General features: G+C 43.6%; 1 pseudogene; it reads left to right on the top strand.

Annotated features, from left to right (window-relative positions):
* The first annotated feature begins 12708 nt into the window (after positions 1-12708).
* Positions 12709-12826, top strand: LOC126356516 (5S ribosomal RNA; annotated as a pseudogene).
* The last annotated feature ends 6356 nt before the right edge of the window (positions 12827-19182 follow it).

Here is a 19182-nt window from a genome sequence, read left to right as displayed (position 1 = left end):
CCCACCTTCCAAGACATTGTCCATTCCGTTCAACTGCTCTTCCAAGTACTTTTCTGTCTCTGACAGAATTACGTTGCCATCGACAAACTTCGTAGTTTTTATTTCTTCTCCCTGGACTTTAATTCCCACTCCAAATTTTTCTTTGGTTATCTTTACTGACTGCTGAGCGTACAGACTGAAAAACACTGACTATAGGCTACAGCCCTATCTCATTTATTTATCGACCACTTCTTCCCTTTGATGCCCCTCGAGTCTTCTAACTGCCGTCTTGTTCCTGTACAAGTGGTGAATGCCCTTTCGCTCCCTGTGTTTTACCCCTGTTACCTCCAGAATTTTAAAGACAGCATTCCAGTAAACATTGTTTAAAGCTTTCTCTAAGTCTGCAGATGCTATAAACATAGATTTGTCTTTCCTTAACGTATATTCTAAAAGAAGTCGTCCGGTCAGAATTGCCTCACGTATTCCCACATTTCTCAGGAATCCGAAGTGATATACCTCTAGGTCGGCTTCTACCAGTTTTTCGATTCATCTGTAAAAAATTAGTGTGAGTGGTTTGCAACCATGACTTATTAATGTGATAGCTTCGGTAGTATTCACACTTATCAAAGTCTGCTCTCTTTGGAACTGGAATTATTACATTCTTCTTGAAGTGTGAGGTATTTCGCCTGTCTCATACATCATGCACATCGGATCCAAGAGTTTAATCATGGATGGCTCTCCCACGGCTAACAGTAGTTCTGATGGAATGTCTGCCTCCGGGGCCTTATTTCGACTTAGGCCTTTCAGCGCTCTGTCAAATTTCCTCGCAGTATCATATTTCCCATCTCATGTTTAACTACGTCTTCTTCCACTTCTGTAACACTGCCCTCAAAGACATCTCCCTTGTAGAGACCTTCTATATACTCTTTCTTGCTATAAGCTTCCCCTTCTTTGCTAAGGACCGGTTTCCCATCTGACCTATTGATGTTCATACAGCTCCTTCTCTTTCCTGCAAAGCTCTTTAATTTTCTTCTAGGCGATATCTATCTTTGTCGTAGTGACATCTGTACTCTAGCCATCCTCGCTTAACCAGTTTCCAATTCCTGTCAATCTCATTTTATAGACGTTTGCTTTACCTTCCGCCTGCTTCATTTACTACATTTTTATATTTTCTCCTTTCATCACTTAAATTCAGTACCTCTTGTGTTATCCAAGGATTTCTACTAGACCTCGTCTTTTTTACCTGTTTCATCCTCTTCTGTCTTCACAATTTTATTTCTCAACGCGACCCATTAGTTTGCTACTGCATTCCTTTCCCCTGTTCATCTGAATCGTTGCCTAGTGCTCCCTGTGAAACTCTCAACAACCTTTGTTTCTTTCAACTTAATCAGGTCCCAACTCATTAAATTCCTACCATTTGCTATTTCTTCGATTTTCATCTACAGTTCATAATCAATATTTGTGGTCAGAATCCACGTCTGCCCTGGAAACGTCTTACAATCTAAAATCTGGTTCCTAAATAGTGGAATGTGTTCAAATTGGAAAACTAGTGTAGGGAATTTTATTGGTTTGGTAGACGAATCGGATCTGTTAGATGGGGATCAATTTGGCTTTATGAAAAGTGAAGGCACCAGAGAGGCCGTTCTGACGTTGAGCTGATAATCGAAAAAAGACTAAAGAAAAATCAAGACACGTTCATCGGATTTGTCGATCTGGAATGTAATACGGTGGAAGATGTTGGAAATTCTGAGAAAACATACACTAATTACAAGAGCCAAGAGGAAATAATAAGAGTGGACGACAAAGAACGAAGTGCTCGGAAGAAAGGTTGTAAAACAAGGATGTAGTCCTTCGCCCCTACTGTTCAATCTGGACACCGAAGAAGCAGTGAGTGAAATAAAAGAAAGTTTCAGGAGTGGAATTAAAATTGCAATTATACGATTCGCTTATGACATTGCTATGCGGAGTGAAAGTGAAGAAGAACTACATGGTCTGCTGAATGGAATGAACAATCTAGTAAGTACAGAATATGAACTGAGAGTAAACCGAAGAAAGACTAAAGTAATGAGAAGTAGCAGAAATGAGAACAGCGAAAAACTTAATGTCGGGCTTGATGGTTACGAAGTGGTTGAAGTTAAGGAATTCTATTACCTAGGCCGCAAAATAACCAATGACGAATAGAGAAAGGAAGACATCAACAGCAGCTAGGGTTGGCAAGATGTGTATATTAGTATCAAACATAAGCTTTAACTTGAGGAAGAAATTTCTGAGAGTGTGTCTCTGGGGCACAATATTGTATGGTAGTGACATGTGGACTGTGGGAAAACCGGAACAAAAGAGAATGGAAGCATTTGAGATGTGCTGCTACAGAAAAGTGCTGAAAATTAAGTAGACTGGTAAAGTAAGGAATGAGGAGGTTCCGCGCAAAATCGACGAGGAAAGAAATACATGGAGAATACTGATAAGGAGGAGGGACACTACATAAGCAGTCTGAAACCTTCTGGTGTCTTCTGGTGTCTTCCGTGTGTACAGCCTTCATTCATGGTGCTGAAGCCAAGTGTTAGCAATGATTAAATTGTGCTCTGTGCAAAACTCTACCAGGCAGCTTCCATTTTCACTCCTTTTCCTAATGTTCATATTCACCTACAATTTTTCTTTCTTATTCTTTTCCTTAACTTCACTATTAAATTTCTGTCTCAACAATTTGAACAATTTCTTTTATCGTTTCAAACATTTCTACAATCTCTTCGTCATCCACGGAGATAGCTGGCATATAAACTTATACTCCTGTGGTGGGTGAGAGCTTCATGTTTGTCTGGGATACAATAATGCGTTCACTATGTAATTCATAGTAGATTGCTCGTTCCCCTACTTTCTTATTCATTATTAAACCTACTCCTGCATTACCCCTAACTTATTTCGTTTGTATAACCTCTATTCACCTGACCAGAAGTCCTGTTCTTCCTGCCAGTGAACTTCACTATGTAAGGGTACTTGAATTACGTAACCATTACGGCACCTCAACTCAACCTCTCGATACCAGGGATATGCTACTGAGTTTCTGTTAACTACTTAGCATATTTCTGAGACAACATTCAGATTTGATTTCATTTATGATACATCGATATGTTTACATTGCAATGATATTATTCTTATGTGTATTCTTTCTTATGTCAATATGATCTTTGACGTACTTGTAACTCTGATTTTTGGGCGCGTAAGCGATTATGAGTTAGTTGATAGAGAGTCGGACCTTGAGAAAGTCAAGTCTTGGACGTCATGTTGGAAAGACGCATAACGTAGTCAGCTTATAAAAATGTGAACTTTAAGAGTGAGGAAGATCTTTTCAAGTATGTTTTGTATTGGGAAGTGATGTTTTGTGTGTTACGTGATATTGCCACAAAAGCAATAAAAAGGAAGTGTAACTTAAATTCGGAGTGCTGATTATTTTTTTACATCACCATTGTGCTAACTTTGAAAGGTTTAATATTCAAGAATGGTTTGTGAAACACATCTATAGAACTTTTGAATATAGCAGAATAAAACCTAGGCCTCTTTGCATCCGAGCTTGGAATCATCACCAACTAGATTTTCGACGATTGAGCCATGATTTTACAACGAGACCAGCGTGGGAAACACGAAAAGATGAGTGCCTCGTTTATTCATTATTACATGAAATGACTTTATTAACTGTGCTCTAATGAGACCTGGCACATAATAACTTATTTGTTGCCCGAAAATGCAGTATTTAGCATTGTGAGCAACACCACAATCGTTATTAAATTTTGACCTTTGTTGTGGTAGGGTTGTTAGAACTTCTACCCACTATCTATAATTCCACCAACACATTTCTCTATTTAAATATTTTAACCTACCTGATCGATTAAGGACGATAACACTCCACGCTCCGATCCATAGAATGCGAGTTTTTTTTCTCCTGATGACTAGATCCTTCTGAGTGATCCCCGCCAGGAGATCCGAATGGGGAACTATTTTACCTATGGTATATTTTACACAAAACGATTCCATCATTATTTAAGTATACAGTAGAGTTGCATGGCCTAGGGTAAAATTACAGCCATTCGTAGTACCAGCACAGCAAGGCTGCTTTCGTTAGTGTTACAAGGCCAGATCAGTCAATCATCCAGACTGTTGCCCCTGCAACTACTGAAAAGGGTGCTGTCCATCTTCAGGAACCACTCGTTAGTCTGACCTCTCAACACACATCCCTCCATTGTAGCTGCACCTGAGGTACAGCTATCTGTATCATTGAGGCATGCAAGCCTCCCCACGAACGGCAAGGTCCATGGTTTATGGGAGAAGGTGTGATGATATAACAGGCAGTTAAGAAGAAATGATGGGTTTGTACATGATCAAGCTCCAGAGTTTGAATCATTTTACGTAAGTCAACCACACTATCAGTTCTAAAGGTCACTTGGACGTCCAGTCCTCCCTCCTTTTATCACATGCTACACAGTCTTCCCTAATCTTAGTCTTCTTCTTTTTTATGTGTCATCAGTCCTCTGACTGGTTTGAACCAGCCCACAAAGAATTGCTCTCCGCTGCAAACCTCTTCATCCGAGAGTAGCACTTACAACGTGCACCCTCAGTTATTTGCTGGATGTATTGCAGCCTCTGTCTTCCTCTACAGCTTTCGCCCTGGACAGCTCCCTGTAGCACCATGTAAGTCATTCCATGATGTCTTAACAGGTCTCCTATCGCGTTGTCCCTTCTCCTTATCAGTATTTTCCATGTATTTCTTTCCTCGTCGATTTTCCGGCGAACCTCATCGTTCCTTACTTTGCCAGTCTACTTAATTTTCAGCACTTTTCTGTAGCAGCACATCTCAAATGCTTCCATTCTCTTCTGTTCCGGTTTTCCCACAGTCCATATGTCACTACCATACAATATTGTGCCCCAAAGACACACTCTCAGAAATTTCTTCCTCAAGTTAAAGCTTATGTTTGATACTAATAGACATCTCTTGCCAACCCTAGCTGCTGTTGATGTCTTCCTTTCTCCATTCGTCATTGGTTATTTTGCGGCCTTGGTAATAGAATTCCTTAACTTCAACCACTTCGTAACCATCAAGCCCGACATTAAGTTTTTCGCTGTTCTCATTTCTGCTACTTCTCATTACTTTAGTCTTTCTTCGGTTTACTCTCAGTTCATATTCTGTACTTACTAGATTGTTCATTCCATTCAGCAGACCATGTAGTTCTTCTTCACTTTCACTCCGCATAGCAATGTCATAAGCGAATCGTATAATTGCAATTTTAATTCCACTCCTGAAACTTTCTTTTATTTCACTCACTGCTTCTTCGGTGTCCAGATTGAACAGTAGGGGCGAAGGACTACATCCTTGTTTTACAACCTTTCTTCCGAGCACTTCGTTCTTTGTCGTCCACTCTTATTATTTCCTCTTGGCTCTTGTAATTAGTGTATGTTTTCTCAGAATTTCCAACATCTTCCACCGTATTACATTCCAGATCGACAAATCCGATGAACGTGTCTTGATTTTTCTTTAGTCTTTTTTCGATTATCAGCTCAACGTCAGAACGGCCTCTCTGGTGCCTTCACTTTTCATAAAGCCAAATTGATCCCCATCTAACAGATCCGATTCGTCTACCAAACCAATAAAATTCCCTACACTAGTTTTCCAATTTGAACACATTCCACTATGTTATTTTACGCACAGGTTCGACACTACCCACCCACTTTCTACAACGACTCTTGCACAATGCTACACCTCCACATTCTCCACGTCCTCTCCCAATGAAACTTTAATCGCCTTCTCTTAGCCGACCATGAAACCCGTCCTCATGAAATACTTTTCCTACCACATCAAGGAGGCCTCACCCCTACTTCCCATTTCAGGATTTCCTCATCACACCACTCCACACTATATCCTCAGCCTTCGTTCGGGAACACATCCCTCTTCAGTCCCCCAAATCCTTCTTCCGAACTCCCACTCCTTCGCGCTACCCCAAAAGCTGCCATTCCATGATATCCCTGGAAGTCTACGTCCACTCATAACGTCATTCATCCATGTATGTACAATGACAGAAAAAAATCGTAAATTAGAGTAATGAATTTCGGAAATCTATTTTCATAATATTTACCTGATTAACATTGCAAGATCGCAGGTTAATGTACGTGCAAGGTAAGTAATGGCAAATGTGAAACGCTACTACGTTAATAACCGGCGTAAGCGCTAGAATTTTGAATACAAGCGATCAGAGGTGTTGTACAGGTGCCAGACGTCAGTTTGTTTAAAAATGGTTCAAATGGCTCTAAGCAATATGGGACTTAACATCTGACGTTATCAGTGCCCTACGCTTAGAACTACTCAAACCGAACTAACCTAAGGACATCAAATACATCCATGCTCGAGGCAGGATTCGAACCTGCGACCGTAGCAGCTGCGCGGTTCCGGACTGAAGCGCCTAAAACCGCTCGGTCACAGCGGCTGACCGGTAGTTTGTGAAACGGATATGCCTGCCTGTTGAACATGGTCGGTCAACACAGGGACAGCTAGCTAATGCTGATTGTGGATGACGCTGGAGTTGTACGATGAAGTCCCGTATGTACTCGATTGGAAACAGATATGGTGATCGAACAAGCAAGGCAAAATGTCAACACTCTGTAGAGCATGTTGGGTTACAACAGTGGTGTTTGAGCAACCCTTATCGTGATGGAAAACACCCCCTGGAATGCCGTTCATGAATGTTAATAATGGCCGTGAGCACTATGCGACTTAACATATACGGTCCTCAGTCCCCTGGAACTTAGAACTACTTAAACCTAACTAACCTAAGGACTTCACACACATCCATGCCCGAGGCAGGATTCGAACCTGCGACCGTAGCGGTCGCGTGGTTCCAGACTGAAGCGCCTAGAACCGCTCGGCCACCCCGACCGGCATATGAATGACAGTATAACAGGCGGAATCACCAAACTGACGTAAAAATTTGCTGTTAGGATGCATGGGGTGGCAACGAGAGAGCTGCCGCAGTTACATGAAACCGTAACTGCAGATGCATGTCCAGTGTGGTTGTCTGCAGGGCTTCAACTGCCCTTCTTCTAACTAACACATGGTGTTGTAACCAACTGACAGCCATCATTGGCGCCGAGGCAGAACCAGCTTTCTTCAGAAAACACAACAGAGCTTCACCCTCCCTTGCAGTGAGATCTCTCTTGACATCGCTGAAGTCACAAACGGCGGTTGTTTGGGGACAGTGGAAAAAACACATTAGGACGTCTGGCCCGGAGCTGTCCTTTAACAGTAACAGTTCATTGTAACAGTTCATTGTGTCACTGTGGTGCCACTTGGTGCTCAAATTCTGCAGAACATGCAGAGGCAGTACGATGCGATAGAGCCATGCGCCGAACACGATGGCCGCCCCTCTGTTAGTGCCACGCGGTTGTCTGGAGCCCAGCCTTCTAGCGACCACATGTTCTCGTGACCGCCGCTGCCAGCACTTATGTAGAGTGGATACATTCTGCAATACCCAAGAAGGAACGTCCTGCTTCTTGTAACCCTATTACATCATCTCGTTCAAACTCAGTGAGGTGTTGGTAATTGCTTCTTTGTCACCACAAAGGCATTCCTGACTAACATCGAATCACCACGTCCAATCTCAAAGGTAACTAACGTTCACGTGCTTTACAACGTGTATTTGAAGCAAACCCGATTGGAATCCTCATAGTTGCGCTACTAGGGCCAGTCTTTTGCGACTGGCGCGAAATTTGAATAGACATCGTCTATCAGATGTAGAAACACACCTAGCAGCTTTCGTTTATGTCGTTAACTACTTCTTGGTAATGCGATTCTTTTTCCTTCAGAGTAGGTTCTTTTCGCGTAAATAGGAACTTACTTCAACGTTTCCCGTATTTCAGGAGAAGTTTCCAGTCTTTTTCGACTTGGCCATCATCTTCTACATAGCGGTACTCTCACTGCGCTGGATGGTACTCCCCGGTACTGGATGATTTACAGATACGTCTGCTTTTTAGCTCACTGAGTCGTGAGATACTTTTATCGAACGAGAAGCTACAGGCTGTCATTCGCCTTCATAAAAATTTGATGGTTTGGAATCACATAGATAAAATCCTATCTTTGCACAACGATACAGTAAGAACTGCATTATGTGAGTAGTTAGTTTGTAAAAAGAATTATTCATTCAACATACCACTTAGTGTTTTCATCTAATGGGAATTGTTCATTTTAAAGCTGCTTTATTTGACAATAACATCTTTTGTTAATAATGAGTGTGCGCCATACTCCAAAGGAAAAATAGATAAGTTTGGAAGCATATATCAGGTCGACAACGTCATTACATTTTAGTTACTGTTACAGCAGAGAAAGTCCTCTTACTTACAATTAATTTATTGATATACTGAAGTTCTAATCTACTATATACCATATGTCCGATGATTTTAGGATACTAAACAAAACGCTAAACACATTAAATTGTAATAATTCCAGCAAATTGCAAATGCTGTTGACATATCGCGTTTATCGTTCAAAGTGTACATGCATCAGCATTTACTGTGAGGCGAGGAAAGACGCAAATTAGAAATGAGTTATTTTAATTCCATGCTTGTGTCAAACTTCTGACTAGGATAAATAAATTTCCAAGTTCCTGTCCTTCAGCACTTGGAACGCAAAAGGCTTAATAGTTTCTTTCGAAGTTCTCTGCAAAAGCAACGACGACGACGGAAACTTTAAGAGAACACAATTTGTCCACATTGTACTGGGAGTATTACAGTAATTCAAAGCTGCACGCGACGAGATTTCTCAGGGGTATCCATTAGGCTGACCTTTCGGAAAAATGGACCCCGCACTGTGAATTGTAAGTCACCAGTCGGCTGCACAGCATTTTTCCATAATTTAAGTATTCTCTATAACCAGTCTATCAGTTGAAATAGAAACACAGAACGAAACATCTCTAGTTATTATTTCCATATTTCAACACCGATGGAGCGGCACGAACTGAGAGATATTATTACAGCGTGTTGTTGGATGCACTGAGGCAATTTTCTTCAGCTGCCATAACAATACACTTCACACAAAATAGAGTATAATGTGTTCGTGATACCCAAAAATGAACAACGCAATTGAAGTTCCCCCACATAAGGCGCCTATGCTTTCAAATGCTTCTGTAATAACTCTTAGTCCAGCTTTGTGCCACGCCACATGTCTGTAGATGGAACATAAAATGTTCTCGAAGAGAGATTCCGAGACGAGTTTTTTCGACGAAAGAAACTACGTTCAAACTTTTCGTATACTGTGATTGAAGAAACTAGTTGCAATGAAAATTATAGTGATATAAGTTACGTCTTGTTGCAAAAAACCAGACTTCTGAAGCACATCTGAAACAAAGTATTTACGACATCTCTGATGTAAATATTTCATAAAAATTTATCTTTCTTTTATTTACTCTTTTCAGTTAGTGTACCATCCTGTTCCCAAACCCTCCCTCTGAAGCTGACAAGCAGCTCACGTATTCTTTTCTTCAGAACTTTATAAAATGTGGAGTCGATGTAGTTTGCTGTTGGATACCTTGTTGCCTTGTCAAGACGTAATCATTACTTAATGTCAAAATCCACAAACAAATTGCAAGTGCTTAAATTTATTTCACGTCCTTCTACTCACTCTGATGTTACTGCTTCTGTACAGACAACACAGGAACTTGCGCATACTTTTGTGCTGGCGAATACGCCCTTGAGACATCTAGAAGACAGTTCCGCATTGCATAGGGATATCTGGAAACAGTGGATCAGATAGTGCATGTGTGTAGCTCAGTCAGTCACATTGTTAGAGGATTGTTGCTGTTATGACATTAATTACCTGTCGATGCCTTCTGCGGATCTAGTGCTCTGATCGGGTGTCAAGACATAAAAATTACTTAAACATTACTTGTGCTGCTAATATCGTTAACTAGATTGTAGTTAATTTAATGAACTATCTGCTTCTTCATTAGTTTCACTGCATTTGACTCCTGCATCTACGTCCACTGGTTGCTGTAATAGTGGAGTAACTTCTCATTTCTGCAACTCTTTCTTCACGTTTTTAATCACTTACCACTTCCTACAATCATTTTAAAGTGAGGCAGATAAAGTAAATTGTACCAACACATAATAACTCGATGCATATTATTACATGGCAACTTTTTCCTGAAAATCGTCAGGTAACCTGTTTATGAATCTAGTGTGCATATCCAGCCAATAAATCAAATCAGATCTGTAATGCTATGTGAAAAGTGCAAGCAGCAATAACAGCTGCCAGTGATTGCATTTCTAATAAATGTTATGTTTATGTTACTCTTGGTACAGTGAGGGAATCTCTTAATTACGGCAGCCTTGGGGCTTTTAGCTGGCTGGCAAAAGGGAAGATTCTCTTGAAGGCAAGGCATAAGACCTGAAAATATTTTCTGCTGAACGCCAGTCTCCGTGGAGGTAAGGGTCGTGGGGGACAGTCTGTCGGCGCATCAGGAGTGTGGACTGACGCCATAAAACGTTATTGTGCGAGAAGTGAAAGAAATCCTTTTCACCAGAGATAAAAATCTAAAAGGCGAGAGAGAACGTAAGCCTGTGAAGTGGGAGCAGCCCTTACGCTCAAACATGGCTAGCAGGAAAGATTATTCAGAATTCAGAATAGATTGTATGGTTGGCACACGGTAATCATATTGCCAGAGTTAAAGATTTCCCGCATGGATATACGTGGAAGTATTCTCATTGTTCGTAGCCTGAGATCAGGTACAAAGTGGGGCAGAATTTCTGCCTTCTTCCATATACCAAAGGAGAAATGTACTTCTTTCGTTAACCACGAGGAAAACTGCAAGGGTAGAAAATTCGTTAAGCTTGTTTATTAAATTATCATTCGTTATGACCAGTAAGGTCTGTTGAAACTGACCGGCGAGATTCTGACACTGGCAGAACCAGTTAAGTTTCATAGAGAAGTGGGAGAAATTCTTCTCCGTAGGCCACCACAGATGACACCTGCTCCAGGTCATCGCAGAATACTGCATAGTGAGATTTCTTCAACTTAGAGTAGAACACAGAGGCTTCGCTGAACTTCGAGTTATTACCCACTACGGCAGCAGTCTTTTGCCGTCACACATCTTTAGAATGGTAGGCAAGGACCGTCTTTGCACCCACCGTGACGAGGCGAATGTGAACTCATTTCGTTTTGCTTATTTAATTTTTACAGTCGGCTAGTTGCACACGCCGTGCACTTAGTGCATCGCTCATAGATTTTAGGGACCTTCCTTTAACTCACTGATCTTTTCGCAGTCATTGCCCGTAATCACGATGCAGCATTGCACCATTCTTTCATTTATCTCCCTAGCAGTGCAATCCCTTGCCTCCTATTAATTATTTGCGTTCTTGCAATACCCATACTTTCATGGCTGATTGGGCCACCTCTGGTAATTTCGAGTAAGTAAGCCGTTATCCGTTTCGCAATCTTGCTTGTTCTGAATTTTTCTGATCTTTTGGGGGGCTTCCCATCGATGTAGGTCACCGGTGATAGAATCTGTAGCGTCTCAGGGAAATGTTAAACGGCTCAAACGACGCCTCACGATATAACTCCTTATGAACTAGTAATACGTTATAATTGCCCATACGATCACAATATGATAACGGCAGCCATCTTCACATTTTGAAAATGTAACGTATTGATCTTCCATAAGGAAGATTTATACACTGAGGTGACAAGAGTCTTGGACAGCGATATACACGTATAGAGATGGCGGTAGTATCACGTACAGAAAGTATAAAAGGGCAGTGCATTACCGGAGCTGTCATTTGTACTCATCTATCTGATATGATTATGTTGCACGATGGGAGTTAACAGACTGTGAGTACTGTCTGGTAATTGGACCTAGACGCAGGGAACATTCCACTACGGAAATCGTTTAGGAATTCAGTACTTTGTGTTCTACAGTGTCAATAGTGTGCCAAAAATACCAAATTTCAGGCATAATCTCTCACCACGAACAACGCGGTGGCCGATGGCTTTCGCTTAATGACCGAGGGCAGCTGCGTATGCGTAGAGTTGTCAGTATTAACAGACAAGGAACACTGCGTGAAATAATCATATAAATCAATGTGCGACGTACGATAAACGTATCCCCTAGGACAGTGCGGCGAAATGGGCGTTTATGGGCTATGACAGCATACGATCGACACGAGTGTCGTCAACAGCACGACATGGCCCGCAGCACCTTTCCTGATCTCGATTGCACCCAAAACGCCTGGAAAACCGTGGCGTGGTCAGGTAAGCCCCGATTTCAGTTGGTAAGAGCTGATGGTAAGGTTCGAGTGTGGTTCAGACCCCATGAAGCTATGGACTGAAGGTGTCAACAAGGCACTGTGAAAGTTGATGATGGCTCCATTACGCTGTGGACTGCTTTTGCGTGGAATGGACTGGGCACTGTGGTCCAACTGAACTGATCATGGACTGGAAATGCTTACGTCCGGATATTTGGAGTTAGTTTCAACCATTTCAAGCTCCCAAAACAATGATGGAATTTTTATGGAAGACAATGCGCCACGTCACCAGGCCACAATCATTAGCGATTGCTTTGAATAACATTCTGGTCAATTTGAGCAAATTATTTTGGCTACTCAGATCGTCCAACTTGGGACATAACCGGGTGGTCAGTTCGTGCATGAAATCCTGCACAGGAAAATTTTCACAATAAGGGACCACTATAGAGGCAGCAAGCCAACGGCCTTGCCGCAGTGGTAACACCGGTTCCCGTCAGATCACCGAAGTTAAGCGTTGTCGGGCTGGGCTAGCACTTGGATGGGTGACCATCCGGTCTGCCTAGTACTGTTGGCAATCGGGGTGCACTCAGTCCTTGTGAGACACACTGAGAAGCTACTTGGTTGAGAAGTAGCGGCTACGGTCTCGGAAACTGACATACGGCCTGGAAAGCGGTGTGCTGACCACATGCCCCTCCATATCCGCATCCAGTGACGCTTGTGGTCTGACGATGACACGGCGGTCGGTCGGTACGGTTGGGCCTTCATGGCCTGTTACGGAGGAGTTTAGTTTAGTTTATAGATGCAGCATGGCTCAGTATTTCGTAAGCGGATTTCCAGCGACATATCGAGGCCATGGCACGTTGTGTTGCTGCGATACGCCGGGTAAAAGGGGGTCCGACACGGCTTCAGGAGGTATCCCATGATTCTCGTCATCTCGAGTACAACATGCAGTGGTGGCCAAATACTTGACGTTCACTTGCTCGTTTCCCTGAACTACGCAAAGAGTGGTTCGGGAAATTCGCGGACTTGCAGTACACAGTAAACAAAGGAGTAGGGATGTTCTCGTACTACAGTGGCCCAAATCTGGGTCTGCGAGCGCCGGCAGCCCGTTTGGCTCAAGGTCAGCGAGCTGCTCCCAGAGCGGGCAACCGTGATGGCGCGGCGGAAGAGGCGCTTATTAACTTCCGCCCATAAAGCGGACCTAGCCACAACACCATGAGCTGCAGCAGATTGCATCCTGCCGCGAGAAAAGGCGACGCCTGAATGGGAGCTGCGGCAGGGCCCGGTCTGTCTCGCTGCCGGCCCTCATTTATCCGAGGCCATTCACGACCGCCGTTATACGAGCACTGCCCGCCGGATCGCACGCCCGGCGCCGCCGCGCACAATGCCTCGGTCGGCATAAAGCCAACCTGTAGTGTACCGGATCAAAAACAAGCCATGGTGCACTCTTAATGGCGAAAGAGAGTCGACTCGGGGCAAAAAAAAATAAACACTATCGCTGAAGGAATTAGATTAGGAAATGAGACACAAAGAGGAGTAGATGAGATCAGGTATTTTAGTCCATTCAAACACTGTAAAGTTCCGTAGAAATTTTTTGACAATCTTTCTATATGGTTTTGAGGGTGCTGTGCCCGATTTCTTAACGTTCCACCAAACGTTTCGCCCTGATTTGGGTCAAAACGGGATAAACAACGAAAAAGAGGGCTTATTGCGATTTTCGCTTATAAGTCGGATACGTCGCAATTTTTGGCGAAGTTGTCAATTTGTGAAAATAAAGAGGATAAGAGTTCCCCTAAAATACGTATCAGTGACCTTTTTCGTCACTCCGACCGAACGGCGTGTAGTGCATGTTGAAGTTACGGTAATTTCGGGCACTACCACCAAAACTCAATTCCTCATCGCTCTGTATGTTATGATGTTCGTTCAAACAACAGAATGAAAGCTATCTTCATTCCTACCACTAAAACGTATTCAGATAACTTATGTCAAAGATATAATAATTATGCTTTATTCGTCACATTCTAATGACAGTTACTAAGGTAGTAATACCATACTGTTAATACAAAAATTTTAAAGAGATGTCAAGGGTGTTTCATGCTTTTCGGGCATCAAGCGCCACAGTCCTCTTCCTCACTTAATTCGTCTGCAAAATTAGAACTTACGTGGGTATTTTACATCTAAGTAAGGTAATAGATGACTAAACTCACATCTGATAACAGATAAATAATTGTTTGCCTGTTGTAACTATAAATAAGTATAATAAATCAGAGTTGAGCACAAACGTACACTTTTCTCACAATAATAAGATCTTGAAAGTTCACAACGAGAAATTATAATAACAACAATGTGATCAAATATTCAAATGTATGTGAAATCTTATGGGACTTAACTGCTAAGGTAATCAGTCCCTAAGCTTACATGCAACTTAACCTAAATTATCCTAAGGACAAACACATACACCAATGCCCTAGGGAGGACTCGAACCTCCGCCGGGACTAGCCGCACAGTCCATGACTGCCAACAATGTGACATCTTACTTACCTTCGTCTGTAGAAGTTCTGATTCCAGTCTACTGTTTCTCCTGTACTTCCAACAGGTCTTTCGAATAGAAGTAGCTGACTTTCTCACAAACTGTATAGCGGGTGATGCAGAGATTCGAGCAGTGGAGGCCTGTTTTTCGGCAGCTCCAAGAGTAGCTATGACACTCAGTTCTGCATCTGCCTACCACATACTGTAGATCGGAATAACGTCGGGTGCTGGCAGCTGTAGCATAGTGGTTGGAAGCAGGCGTTTCTTGCATCACGTCCAATCCCGTTCCTCGAGATCTCTATTTTTCCTAGCGATTGTTATACCCGGTGCTTCATTTGGAGAATATGCTGTCAAGCTGCATCCACAGTTGGTGGCATAGAAGCGATGTTGACAGTTGTTCTAAATGCCGATTTTATGTACCTTCTATATCTGAGGTGGTTCAAAGGCTCTCACTACACCACCGTACAGCCTTAAGTGGAATCGTTTCCTACACTCCTCTACACCGTTCGGATCTTCAAATGTTTGTATGTTCCTTTGGAATTCAAAGTTTTTCTTCAGTGTAGTGACGCCTTTCACTCTGACCTGATTGTAAAGAGCAGAAGTAATGTCACAACCTCTGACTTAATACTAGAACAGGATGTTCTCACAAGCTGGTTGGCCAATTCCCAGAGGAGAGTAAAACTGATGTGGGATTTTCTCTCTTCTTGATTTCAACAGTAGTACATTACATTACTGATTGTAACCTTTTAGAATGACGAGAAGTTCCATGTCTTCCCTATCAACTACGACGGCTAAATCTGTGAGGTCCAAAGATAATGCGTGGTTGAGGATCAAGGTATTGTCATCTTCCGCAGCTTGCTTAGAAACTATGCCTGCTTAGGCCAATTTGTCCATTAAAACTGTTATTAAGCAGTCTTTGGTCTTCGAATTAGGAATTTTTCCTATTACCATCGTTTCGTTGAAGGTTACGTCTACAGAGCTGTGTTTGTGAGATCTTCTCGCTCGGCCATCCTCCTTGGTGCTGGTGCTCAGTTTCTGAAGGCAACCATCAAACACTACAACGGACCTTTAACTGTATTTCAACTGATTGAAGGAGACGTAGCTGACACAGCTACCTGAAAATGACTGCCCAATGAGCCACACAATTCTATGCAGCAGGTATCATCTATCAAGAGGGGAGATCAGTGTCATCTCACAAACATCATAGCCCTCTACCACGGCAAGCTTTAACAATCAACCACTTCAGTGACATCATGACACTACTGGAGGATGGAACTGCAAATTTGGCAGTGGGTGTGAGAGAAAGTACGATAGGGACGATGTAAGGAGAGGGCGGGGGCCGAGGAGAATCCTGGGATGACCCTTATAATCGCGCTAATCTTCAATACGGGCTATAAGCCGTACGGCTGGTCCGACGAAAAAAGTCACTATGACCTATTTTACGGGAAATCATATCCTCTCTATTTTGATAAGTAGACAAATGTGCCGAAAATTGCATTGATTCCATTACTGACTCATTTCCTCGTCGAAAGTTTGGTGGAACTTTAAAAATTCGGATTCACCACCCTCGAAAACATGTAAGCAGCTTAGCACAAAGAGTTCTACAAAACATTCCGCTATTCAACCTTTTTGAGCACGCTCTGACTGAACTATGCAGTTAGATAAATAATTGATAATGAGCGAAGTAGAGAGGGCATAAACCGCAGATTGACAATATGAAGAACACCGTTTATGAAAATGAGAATTTTGAAACTTCCTGATAGATTAAAACTGTATGCCGGACTGGGACTCGAACAAGCGACCTTTGCTTTTCGTGGACAAGTGACCTACCGACTAAGATCTCCAAGCACAACTCACAACGCACCCTCAGAGGCAAAAAACCCAAGTTCGAGCCCCAGTCGGACACATAGTTTTAATTTACCAGGAAGTTTCAAAACACCACGCACTCCGCCGCTGGGTGAAAATTCAGTCTGGGAAGAGGAATTTGTCTACACCTAGTATAAATTGAAATGTTAAGAAGTCTTTGCTTAAGGAATTTGGAGTGTAGCCTTGTATGAACGTGAAATGTGGACGATAAACTGTTCAAACAAGAAGCGAATAGAAGCATCTGAAACGTGGTGCTATAAAACAATGCTGAACTGTAAGTGGATAGATCGAATAAGTAATGAGGATGTACTGAATCGAAATGGAGGAAAAAGAAATATGTTTCACAGATTGAGTAAAAGGAGGTGAAAGTTGGTGGAACTAATTCACAGGGATCAAGTAATCTCCGCTTTGGCAACAGAAGGGCGTTTTGGGGGTTGTAACTGTAGAAGGAGACCAAGGCCTGAAACAGATTCTAATAGATGTAGGTTTCAGTACTTACGCAACTATCAAGAAGATTGTATTGCATAGATGATAGACACCTGCATCAAACTATCTTCTCTTCTGAGGACCATAACATCAGTCCCGTAGACTAAAGAAACTGAATAAGCAGAGGCCACAAGTTTCTGAAAAGAATGACTTTCGACTCAGCAACGAAATAATTACATGGCTCATTGAAACCTATTGCAAAGGGTGGAAACCAACCATCGTACCTGCTTTCTCATGGGATGAACTCAGGTGCCTTCTACACTCCTGGAAATGGAAAAAAGAACACATTCACACCGGTGTGTCAGACCCACCATACTTGCTCCGGACACTGCGAGAGGGCTGTACAAGCAATGATCACACGCACGGCACAGCGGACACACCAGGAACCGCGGTGTTGGCCGTCGAATGGCGCTAGCTGCGCAGCATTTGTGCACCGCCGCCGTCAGTGTCAGCCAGTTTGCCGTGGCATACGGAGCTCCATCGCAATCTTTAACACTGGTAGCATGCCGCGACAGCGTGGACGTGAACCGTATGTGCAGTCGACGGACTTTGAGCGAAGGCGTATAGTGGGCATGCCGGAGGCCGGGTGGACGTACCGCCGAATTGCTCAACACGTGGGGCGTCAGGTCTCCACAGTACATCGATGTTGTCGCCAGTGGTCGGCGGAAGGTGCACGTGCCCGTCGACCTGGGACCGGATCTCAGCGACGCACGGATGCACGCCAAGACCGTAGGATCCTACGCAGTGCCGTAGGGGACCGCACCGCCACTTCCCAGCAAATTAGGGACACTGTTGCTCCTGGGGTATCGGCGAGAACCATTCGCAACCGTCTCCATGAAGCTGGGCTACGGTCCCGCACACCGTTAGGCCGTCTTCCGCTCACGCCCCAACATCGTGCAGCCCGCCTCCAGTGGTGTCGCGACAGGCGTGAATGGAGGGACGAATGGAGACGTGTCGTCTTCAGCGATGAGAGTCGCTTCTGCCTTGGTGCCAATGATGGTCGCATGCGTGTTTGGCGCCGTGCAGGTGAGCGCCACAATCAGGACTGCATACGACCGAGGCACACAGGGCCAACACCCGGCATCATGGTGTGGGGAGCGATCTCCTACACTGGCCGTACACCTCTGGTGATCGTCGAGGGGACACTGAATAGTGCACGGTACATCCAAACCGTCATCGAACCCATCGTTCTACCATTCCTAGACCGGCAAGGGAACTTGCTGTTCCAACAGGACAATGCACGTCCGCATGTATCCCGTGCCACCCAACGTGCTCTAGAAGGTGTAAGTCAACTACCCTGGCCATCAAGATCTCCGGATCTGTCCCCCATTGAGCATGTTTGGGACTGGCTAAAGCGTCGTCTCACGCGGTCTGCACGTCCAGCACGAACGCTGGTCCAACTGAGGCGCCAGGTGGAAATGGCATGGCAAGCCGTTCCACAGGACTACATCCAGCATCTCTACGATCGTCTCCATGGGAGAATAGCAGCCTGCATTGCTGCGAAAGGCGGATATACACTGTACTAGTGCCGACGTTGTGCATGCTCTGTTGCCTGTGTCTATGTGCCTGTGGTTCTGTCAGTGTGATCATGTGATGTATCTGATCCCAGGAATGTGTCAATAAAGTTTCCCCTTCCTGGGACAATAAATTGACGGTGTTCTTTTTTCAATTTCCAGGAGTGTATATGAGCGATAGGGCTCCAACCGTGAATCGGCCATAGCCTCCTCTTGCAGTTCCGCTCACCACAAAGACTTTACCATGGTGCTGCAGGACCGCCATGTTTGGGAGAACCGACAAAGTGAACAACTTTTTATACATATCTCACAAATACTTTTCGCAATTTATGGTATTAGCTGAGTCAACATGCGGGGCCTATTTGGAAAGTATGGTCCGATCCGTCGCGAAATCGAAACCACAGTGAAAATCAGATGAAGCTTCGCACATATGTGTTGGGCAGTGTGTCCAGTATGCCTGTCTATCGCGTCACGTAGATCTTTCCAGTTCTGAGCAGAAAGTGAGCACGTAGACATACCTAGGAGAATAGTGAAC

This window comes from Schistocerca gregaria, chromosome 3, assembly GCF_023897955.1.
Source record: "Schistocerca gregaria isolate iqSchGreg1 chromosome 3, iqSchGreg1.2, whole genome shotgun sequence".
In the NCBI taxonomy this organism is placed as follows: domain Eukaryota; kingdom Metazoa; phylum Arthropoda; class Insecta; order Orthoptera; family Acrididae; genus Schistocerca; species Schistocerca gregaria.
Note: the sequence above shows the minus strand (reverse complement) of the source record. Positions and strands in the feature narration are given on the sequence as shown.